Below are 12,468 nucleotides of genomic sequence, written 5' to 3'. Positions count from 1 at the left end.
CACCTTAAACATAAAACTAACCCTAACCATAATCCTAACCCTAACCTTAACCTAACTCATAAGTCTACCCTAACCCTAACAGTAACACTAGCCATAACATGAAACTTAACTCTAACCTTAAGCATAACACTAAGAGTAAACCTAAAATTTATACTAATTGTAACCCTAATTCTAACCATAAACCTACACCTAACCCAACCGTAAACCAAACCTTAAATCTAAACTCAACCCTGGCCCTAACCATAACCCTAACGCTAATCCTATCTATAACTCTAACCCCAACACTAACTGAAACTATAATCCTAACACTAATCCAACCCTAAAGCTAAATCTAACTGTAACCCTAACCCTAACTATAAATCATATCCTGAATCCTAACCCTAATGGTAAACCTAACCCAAATCCAAACTTTAGTCACAAATTATACCTAACGCTAAATGTAACCCTAACCACAACCCTAAAAGTAATGCCATCCCTAACATGAACACTAACAGTAAACCGAAATTTAACCTTAGCCAATACCCTAAACATATCCCTAAACCTAACCCTAACCTAAATCCTAACCCTAACACTAATTCAACCTTGGACTCTAATCATAACCCACATCTTAAACCTAAACCTAACCATAACCATACACTTAAACTGAAACCTAAGCATAAGCCTAAACATAACCCTAACCCTAAATGAAACCCAACCCTCACCCTAACCTTAACCTTAACCATAACCTTAAGCCTAACTGCAACCCTAAACCTAAATGTAATGCTAACCCTAACCGCAACATTAACCTTAAACCTAAGCGTAACCCTAAAATTAACCCTAAATGTAATGCTCACCTTAACCCTAACAGTAACTCTAACACTAACTCAAACTTTAACTCTAATACTAGGCCTATTCTTAAACATATCCCTAATGATAACCCTAATAGTAACACTGATCCTAAATGTAATTGTAACCCTAATCATAACGCTAACCATAACCCAACCCTTAAACGTAAAGATAACCCTAACCATAACCATAGCACTAACTCTAAACCTAACCCTAACAGTAAACCTAACCCTAACCCTAAATGTAATGCTAACCCTAAACCTCACAGAAACTCTAAATCTAACCCTAATCTTAACCCTAACATAACCCTAACCTAAACATAACCATAACCCTAACCCTAAATGTAACTATAATCCTAAATTTATCACTAAGAATAACACTATCTATAACCATAATCATAAACCTAACCTTAACCATAAACCTAACCCTAACCCTAATCTTTACACTAAAGCTAACCCTAACCGTAATGTTAAACCTAAACCTCAAAGAAACCCTTAACCTAACCCTAATGTTAACCTTAACTTAAGCCTGACCTAACCGTATCCTTGACCCTAACCTTAACTGTAACTGCAACATTAAACCTATCTGTAAGTGTAACACAAACACTAACCATAAAGTAATCCTAACAATAACCCAAAACCTAAATCTAACTCTAAACCTAACCTTAACACTAACCCTAACCATAACCACAACCATAAACCTGACCCTAAACCTAAACCTAACTATAACTGTAACTCTAACCCTAACTCCAACCCTAACCATAATCCTAGCCTAAAGAAAAACTAACCCTAATTGTAAACCGAATCCTAGATCTAACCCTGAGCATAAGTGTAATACTAAAACCAACTGTAACTCTAACACTAACCCTAATACTAACTCTAACCATAACCCTAACATAACCCTAAACCTAACTCTAACTTTAACAGTAACTCTAACCCTACCCCTAACTGTAAACCTAAGGCTAAACCTAATCATAAATTAATCCTAACCCTAACCTTAACACTAACCCTAATATAACCATAACCATATGGGTAACCCTAACCCTATCCCTAAACTAACCATAAGCCAAAACCTAAACTTAAACCTAATCCTAACCGTAACCCTAACACAAAAGTAAACCTAAACCTAACACTAACTATAAACCTAACACCAACCCTTACTGTAACTGTAACCATAACCCTTATCCTAAACCTATCCCTAAACCTAACCATAATCCTAAACCTAACCCAACATATAACACTAACCCTAAATCTAACTGTAACTAAAGCATAACCATAACCTTAAGCAGAACTCTAAACCTAATTGTAACCCTAACTCTAATCATAATCATAACTCTAATCCTAAATCTAACCATAACCCAAACTCTAACCCTAATCCTAACTTTAATTGTAACTCTAAACCTAATGCTAAAAGTAACTCTAACCATAACCCTAATCATAATGCTAACCCTAACACTAACACTAACAGTAAAACTAAAATTAACATTAACTGCAATCCTAAACCTGACTCTAAACATAACCCTAAACCTATAACCCTAAACATAACCTTAACCCTAACACTAACTCTGTCCTGGACTGAAACCATAACCCACACCTTAATCTTATCCTAACTGTAATCACATACTTAACTGTAAACCTAAGTGTAACCCAACCCTAACTCTATCCATAAACTTAACACTAACACTAACTGTAACCCTAAATCTAATGCTAAACCTAAAGCTAAACCTAACCCTAAACATAAAGCTAACCCTAACTGTAAACTTTAACCTACACCTAACCCTAACTGTAACTCTAATACTAATCCTATAATACCATATCCCTAATGCTAAGTGTAACAGTAACATTATTCCTAAATCTAACCATAACCCTAATACTAAGGCTAACCGTAACCCTAACCTTAGTTGTTAAGATAAACCTAACCCTAAACCTAAACCTAACCTTAAACCTAATGTTAAACCTAACCATAAAACCAACCATAACCTAACTTAAATCATGACTCTCAAACCTAACCTTTATGGTAATCATAATCATAAAACTATCCACAAAGCTAACCCTAATCTTAACCCTAACAGTAACCTCAAACTACCAATAAATGTATTCCTTACCCTATCCCTAACTGTAGACCTATAACTAACCCAAATTGTAAACCTAAAACTAACTCTAAACTTAACTGTAACGCTGACCATAACCCTAAACCTAACCATTACTGTACCCCTAAACCCAACACTAAATGTAACTGTAAGCATAACTCTAACCCTAAGCCCAAGCCTAAACCTAACCGTGACAGTAAACCTAACCCAAACCATAACACTAACCATAAACCTAAAAAAAACCTAACACTAAATCTAACTGTAACTCTAATCCTAATCCTAAAACTAACCGCAACTCTCACCCTCACTGTAATCCTCCCCTAACCCTAACCCTAACTGTAAAACTAGCCCTAACCATAAACATAACCCTAACCCTAAACCTAAACTTAACTGTAACAATAAAACTAACCTTAATCTAAGAATAACACTAATCCTAAATCTAAACATTACCCTAACTCTAACCATAAACATAAACATAACTGTAACCCTAACCTAATTTTAACTCTAAACCTATACTTAATGCTAACCCTAATCCTAGCGTAACCATCACTGTAACCTTAAACATAACCTTAATTGGAAATCTAATCCTAACCATAATCATAACCATAATGAAAACCCTAACCATAACACTAACCCTAACCATAAACCAAAGAGCAAAACTAAAACAAACCCTAACCATAACCAGAACACTAACCCTAAACATAATCCTAAATCTAACCCTAACCCTAAACCTAAACGTAACCATAATCCTAATCATAAAACTAACCATAACACTAACCCTAATCCTTACTATACCCCAACCCTAATCATAACCGTAACCTTAACTTTAAACCTAACCATAACTGTAACCTTAAACCTAATGCTAAGCCTAACCCTAACCCTAAATGTAACTGTAATACTAACCCTACCTGCAACATGACCATAAACATAACCTTAAACCTAAAACTAACCCTAACCATAACTGTAATCCTAAGCCTAAATGAAATTGTAACTCTAAACCTAACCCTAATGGAAACCCTAACCATAACATGAAACTTAACTCTAACCCTAACCCTAAACTTAAACCTAAAATTAACATCGTAACTGTAACCCTAACCCTAACAATAAACCTACACTTAATGCAAACTCTAAACCTAACCCTATTTCTAAACTTAATTCTAACACTAACCATAACCTTAATCCTAACCATAACTGTAACTCTAACCCCAACACTAACTAGAACTATAATCCTAATCCTAATCCTAAATTTCACCCTAATCCTAACTATAATCCTAACCCTAACTGTAACCTTCACCTTAAATATAAAATTAATTCTAACCCTAACCCTACCATAACCATAACAGTAACTGTGACCCTAACCCTAACTGTAAACATAACCCTAACCCAACACTAACTGTAACTGTAACCCTAGTGCAAACCCTTACTCTTACCATACACATGAAACTGACCCTAACTGTAGCACTAACCCTAAATCTAACTGAAACCATAACCCTAACCCTAACTACAACCCTAACCCTGACCTTAAACAAAATCCTAACCCTAATGATAATCCTAACCCTAACCATAAGCCATAGCCCAAATCCTAACCCTAATGATAACCCTAAACCTAACCCTAATCCTAACTTTAATTGTGATTCTATAGCTGACACTAACAGTAAACCTCACCATAACCCTAAATATAAAGCTATCCCTAACATGAACACTAACAGTAAACCTAAAATTAACCTTAACCAAAACCCTAACCCTACACGTATCCTTAAACCTAAGGCTAAATGCCACCCTAACCCTAAAACTAACGCAATCCTGGACTCTAACCATAATCCACACCTTAAACCTAAATTTAATCATAATAATACACTTAACCCTAACCATAACTGTAATTCTAAAAATAACCCTAAATGTAAACCAACCCTAACCCTAACTGTAACAGTAACCCTAACCCTAACCATAATTGTAAGGCTAAACCTAACGCTAAGCCTAACCGTAACCCTAAACTAACTGTAAGGCTAACCCTAACCTTAACCTTAAACCTAACCATAATCCTAAAACTAAAGTGTAACCCTTACCCTAAAACTAACATAACCCAAACGCTAAGTAACCGTAACTCTAATACTAATCCTACTCTTAAACATATTCCTAATGAAAATCCTATCAGTAACACTAATCCTAAATCTAACCGTAAACCTAATTCTAAAGCTAACCATAACACAAAGCTTAACCATAAAGATAACCCTAACCCTAACTCTAACCGTAATCCTAAGCCTAACCCTAACATAACCCTAACTTAACCATAACCTTAACCCTAATCCTAAATGTAACTATATCCCTAACCAGAGTCATAACCATAACCCTAACCGTAAGCCTAACCCTAACCCTTAAACTAAAGCTAACCCTAAACTTCAAAGAAACCCTAACCCTCACCTTAACCCTAACATGACCCTAACCCCACCATATCCTTGACCCTAATGCTAATTGTAACTGTAACCTAAACCTAACCCTAAGCATAAAACAAACACTAACCATAAATGTAAACCTAACCCTAAACCTAAACCTAACACTAACTAATCCTAAACTTAACTCTACCCTTAATACTAACCCTAACCCTACCCCTAACCATAACCACAACAGTAACTCTAATGCTAAGGCTAAACCTAACTTTAACTGTAGCTCTAAGCCTAATACTAACCCTAACCATGATCCTAACCCAAAGTAACACTAACCCTAATTGTAAACTGAATCCTAGCCCTAACCCTGATCCTAGCCGTAATCCTAAACCTAGCCACAACTCTAATCCTAATACGAACTCTAACAGTAACCCTAACCCTAACTGCAACCGTAACTCTAACCTTAATCATAACTCTAAACCTAACTCTAACTGTAACCCTAACACTAAGCTGTACATAACCATAACCCTTACAGTAACCCTAAACATAATGCTAAACCTAAACTTAACCATTAAGTTAACCCTAACCCTAACCATAATACTAACCTTAATTGCAATCTGAAATCTAAACCTAATTCTACCATTAACACTGATCTCAACCTTAACTGTAACTATAATCTTAAACCTAAGTGTAAACCTAAGCCCAAACCTAACAGTAAATGGAAAACTAACCCTCACCCTAAGCCTAACCCTAAACCTAGACGTAACCTTAAACCTAACCCAAACCATAACACTAAACCTAATCCTGACTGTAAATGTAAACCTAACCCTAACTGTAAACCTAACCCTAAATCTAATGGTAACCTGAACTCTAACTGTATACCTAAACCTAACTTTAACCGTAAACTAAACCCTAAACCTAACCATTATCCTAGCACTAACCATAGCCCTAACTGTAAAACTAACCTTAACCATAACCCTAAACCTAACCCCAACCCTACCAAAAACCTAAACATAACCATAACCTATGCAATCCTAACCCTAAACTTAAGCCAAACCCTCACTCAAAACATAATCCTAACCAGAAAACTAACCCTAACTGTAACCATAACCCTAACCATAACTATAATCTTAACTCTAACCCTAAACATAAGTGTAACTCTTAAGATAGCCCTAACCCAGAACCTAACTGCAACCCTAACTCTAACCCTTAACCCAACCTCAAACTAACCCTCACCCTAACTCTAAACATAATCATAACCTCAACCTTAAACCTAAACATAAATGTAATGCTTACTCTAACCCTAACCCTAATGTTAACCTTAACCTTAAACCTAAATCTAACTGTAAGCGTAGACTTAACCAAAAACCTAACCATAAAACAAGCCCTAAATGTAACACTAAACATAACACTAACATTAACCTTAATCCTAACACTAAATGTAAATCTAAAACTAACCCGAACCTATATGTAACCCTAATCCTACAAACTTAACTCTAACCTTAACCATAGCCTGAAACCTATGAATACCCATAACTGTAACCATAACCATAACTGTAATCCTATCTCTAACAGTAACTCTAACACTAATGCTAACCCTAACCATAACCCAAAGAAATACCCTAACCGTAACCCCAACTTAAACCCTAGCCCTAACTGTAACTCTAAACATAAACCTATTTCTAAGCATAACCAAAACCTTAACCTTAAATGTAACCCTAACTTAAAACTAACCTTAACCATGAAACTAACCCTAACTGTAACCCTTAGCTTAAGCCTAAAAGGAATCCTAACTGTAAACTTAACACTAACACTAGCAGTAACCCTAACTGTAACCATAACTGTAACCATAACAAAAAAAACTGACCGCAATCCTAACCTTCACCATTACAAAAACCCTAAACTTAATCCTAACCTAACAGTAATCCTAAACCTAATCCAAACACTAACTCTAACTGTAGCCTTAACCCTGACCCTAACCCCAACCCACACTCTAAACTTAATCCTAACCCGAACCCAACCCTAACCATAACAATAAGCCTAACGATAATCATAAACATAACACTAACTCTAACCATAATTGCAAACCTAACCCCTATCCTAACTCTAAATCTAACCATAATCCTAACCCTAAGCATAAGCCTAAACCTACAGGTAACTGTAAAATTAACCCTAAACCTATGTATCCCTAAAACTAACTGAATCACTAACACTAACCATGACCCTAACCCCATAACTAACCCTAACCATAATGATCACTACAACCTCAACCATAAGCTTAAGTTTAACCCTAACTGCAACTGTAAGCCTAAAACAATCCCTAAGACTAACCCCAAACATAATCTTAACCCTAACCCAAAACATAACCCTTACCCTAACATTAACCATTAATCTAACATAACCATAATCCTAACTGGAAAGTTAACACTAAAACTAACCATAACCCTAACCCTAACACTAATTGTAACCCTAACCTGAACCTATCCGCAACCCTAAATCTAACCCTAACCCTAACCCTAACACTAAATCTAACCCTAACTCTAACCCTAACCCTAACCCTAAACCTAAATTTAACTCTAACCTTAACCATAATGCTAACCCTATCCCTAACCATAACCATAACCATATCACTAACCTTAACAATAAAATTAATCTTAAAACTATATGCAACTGTAACACTAGACCTAGCCCTCAGCCTATGCTTAAACCTAAACCAAACTGTAATACTAACTCTACACCTGACTATAACCCTAAATTTAACTGTAACCAAAACCATAAGCCTAAACCTGACCATAACCACAACACTAACCCTAACCTTGAAACTGACCATAACCCTAACCGTAAATCTAAACATAACCCTAACTATAAACTTAACACTAACTCTAACTGTAACCCTAACTGTAAGTGTAAGCATAACCACAACACTAACACAAAACCTAATCCTAAACCTAACCCTAACTGTAACAGTAACCCTAAACCTAACCCTAAGATAACCATAACCATAAACCTAATGCAAACACTAACTCTGACTCTAAACTTAACCTTAATTCTTACCCTAACTCTAACTGTAAATGTAACCCTAACACTAAACCTACACTAACCCTAATCCTAACTGTATCCCTAACCCTAACTGTAACTGTAAACTTAACCTTTACCCTAAGCCTAAACCTAAACCTAAGGTTAAACCTAACCCTAACCCAAAAAATAACACCAATCCTAAACCTTACTGTAACCCTAACCCTAACCCTAAACTTAACACTAACCATAATCCTACCTCTAAACCTAACCCTAACCATAACACTAGCCCTAAATCTAACCGTAACCATAACCCTAAACCTAACTGTAACCCTAAACTGAACCCTATCTCTATCCTGGACCCTAACCATAAGGATAATCCTATTCCAAATCCTAAACTTAATCATAACCCTAAAATTAATGCCAACCATAACCCTAACTATAACACTAAAAGTAATGCTAACCCTAATAATAACCCTTACAGTAAGCCTAAAATTAACGTTAAATGTAACCCTAATCCTAACCCTAAACATAACCCCACACCTAACCATAACCGTAAGCCTAACCCTAACCCTATCCCGAAACCTAACCATAAACCACACCTTAAACTTAAACCTAACTGTATCCTTATACTTAACCATAACCCTAACTGAAAACCTTACCATAACACTAACCCTAATCATAACCCTTACCTAACAGTAACCTTAACTCTAAACATAAACATAATCTTAACCCTAACCCTGACTGTAACTGTCACCCTAAACATAAAGCTAAGCCTAACCGTAAACCTAACTATAACTGTAACCCAAAAACTAACCCTAAACAAAACCCTAACCTTAATTGTAACCTTAACACTAATGATAATCCTAAACTTATCCGTAACACTAAACAATGCTAACAGTAAGCCAAAACATAACCCTAACTGTAATGCTAACCCTAACAGTAAACCTAACACTAACTTTAACTGTAACACTAACCCTAACCATAACCCTAAAACTAATCATAACTATAATCCTAATCCTAACCCTAACCCTATCCTGTACCCCAACATTAACCCAAAATTTACACCCAAACCTAATCATAACTATATACCTAACACTAAACCTAACTGTAACTGTGATCATAACACTAACCATAACTGTACCCATAACCATAACACTAATCCTAACAGTGAATCTAACCTTGACCCTAATCGTAAACTTAACACTAACCTTAACTGTATCTGTAATCATAAACATAATGTTAAGCCTTACCCCAACCCTAAACTTAACTGCAATGCTAAACCAAGTGGTAACATTAACCCTAACCATAACCATAACCCTAAAACTAAGCAAAGCATAACCCTAACCTTAACCTTAACCATAACCCTAACCCTAACTGTAATCAAAACCCTAAACCTAATCCTAACCATAATCCCAACTCTAACCCTCAATGTAATCATAGCTCTACACCTAACCCTAACTGTAAACCTAGCATAATTCTAAACCTACACCTAACCCAAACCATAACCCTAAACCTAATGGTCAAACTAAGCCTAACCCTAACTGTAACCCTAACTCAAAGCTAAAGGGAACTGTAACCCTAAGCCTAACCCAAAGCCTAACCATAACTGTAATCCTAACCATAACCCAAGAATTAACCTTAACCCTAAACCTACCATAAACCTAGTACAAACACTAAATGTAAATGTAAACTTATCTCTAAACCTGAGCCTTACCCAGACCCTCTCCTTAACTGTAACCCTATTCCCAACATAACTGTAACCCTAGCACTAAACCTAACATTAACCTTAACCATAATACCAACAGTAAACCAAACCTTAAAGCTAACCCTAACAGTAACCTTAACCCTGAACCTAACTATACCTGTAACCCTAACCCTAACTCTAACCATAACCTGAATAGAAATCCTAAACTTAGCTAGACATTACATTAATCCTAACCCTAACCTTACCATAAACCTAATCCATACCATAAACTTAATGTTAACCATAACTCTAAACATAACCCTAACCCTAACCCTAACCCTAACCCTACACATAATGCTAAACCTAACTCTAACTCTAACCATAACCTTAACATAAATTGTGAATCTGAACCTAACCCTAACTGTAACCCTAACCATACCCTTAACTGAAACGCTAAATCTAACCCTAACTCTAACAGTAAACCTAAAACTAACCCTAATGGTAACCCTAACCCTAAACTTGACTGCAAACCTAAACCTAATCCTAACCTTAATCCTAAACCTAAATCTATCAGTAACACTGAATCTAACCATAAGCCTAACCTTAACAATGAACCTACACCTTACGCAAACAGTAACCCTAGCCCTAACTCTAAATCTAACCCTAAACATAATCATAAACCTAACCATAAACCTAAACGTAATACTAACCTCAATCCTAACGGTAACTGTAACCCTATCCTTAAACCTGAGCCTAACCTAACCTTCACTATAACCATAAACCTAACCCTAACATAGTTGTAAACCTAGGACTAAACCTAACAGTAACCGTAACCATAAAACTAAATGTACACAAAACGCTAAAGCTAAACCTAACCCTAATTATAACCCTAACCATAACCCTAACAATAAGTGTAACCCTAACCGTAACCCTAAATGTGAACATAAACCTAACATTTACCATAAACTTAACCCTAAACCTAATTGTAGCTATAACCCTAAATGTAACACTAACCCTAACCATAATCCTAACCTTAAAACTAACACCAAAAGTAACTTGAAACTACAACCCTGTCTGTAATTGTTAGCCTAAAACTAAGCCTAACCTTAAACCTGGCCATAAACCTAGCCCTAAAAGTAACACTATCCTAAATGTAAGCCTAATGATAACTCTAATCATAATGTTAACCTCAAACCTAACCCAAAACCTAAACATAACCATAACCAAAACCCTAACCCTAATGGTAAACCTAACCATAACACTTACTGTAAACTTAAGCATAACCCTAACCATAAACTTAACACTAATCCTAACCATAATCCTAGTCCTAAACATAACCATAAGCATAACACTAGCATTAACCATAATCCTAACATTAACCCTAGCCCTAAAAGTAACCCTAAACCTAACCTTAACTTATTCATAAACCTGTCCACCTAATCCTAACCTTCACAATAACCTCAACACTAAACAGAACCCTAATCTAAGCAGATCTGTAAACCTAACAATAACCATAACCCTAACCATAAACAAACATAAGGGTAACACTAATCCTAACCCAATCTGTAAATGTAAACATAACCCTAACCCGAAGCTTAATACTAAACCTTCAATGTAACTGTAAACATAACCCTAATCATAAACATAACCCTAAACATAACCGTAACACTAACCCTAACACTAAACCTAATCTTAACACTAACCCTATACCTAAACCTAAACATAAGTGTAACCCAAGCCCTAACCATAAATTTAACACTAAAAATAAGTCACTGTAAACATAAACCAATCCTGAAGCCTAACAGTAACCCTAAACATAACTGTAACCATGAACCTTACAGTAAACTTGACCCTAACCCTAAACCTAACCATTAACATAACCCTAATCCTAATCATAATGCTAACACTAAACATAACCTTAACCCTAACTCTAAACGTAACCCTAACCTTAACCTTAACTTAACTGTAATCCTAAACCTAACACTAAATCTAACCTTAACTGTAAATTTAGCTCTATCCTTAACCCTAACACTAACTGTATTCTTCACCATTACCATAATTATAACCATAACCCTAACACTAATGCTAATTCTCACCGTAACTCCAACCCTAATGTTAACCCTAAACCTAACCAAACCCAAAGAAACACTAAGCCTAAATGTATACCTAATTTTAACCCTAACCCTAACCGTAACCCTAACCCTAACCTAACGTAACCCTAAATCTAACCATAACTGTAAACCTAACCCTAACACTAACTCTATCCTGAAACCTAACCATAATCCACAACTTAAACCTAAACCTAACTGTAATAGTAACCCTAAACATAGGACTAATCCTAACCATAAACCTAACCATAATGCTAACCCCAACCCTAAAAGTAACCATTTCCCTAACCATAACATTAAAACTAAGGCTAACTGTAACCCTAAATCTAACCCTAACAGTAACCCTAAATCTAACCCTAA

This window comes from Octodon degus, unplaced genomic scaffold (assembly GCF_000260255.1).
Source record: "Octodon degus isolate 3935 unplaced genomic scaffold, OctDeg1.0 scaffold00396, whole genome shotgun sequence".
NCBI classification, from domain to species: domain Eukaryota; kingdom Metazoa; phylum Chordata; class Mammalia; order Rodentia; family Octodontidae; genus Octodon; species Octodon degus.
This window is presented reverse-complemented; position numbering follows the sequence as displayed.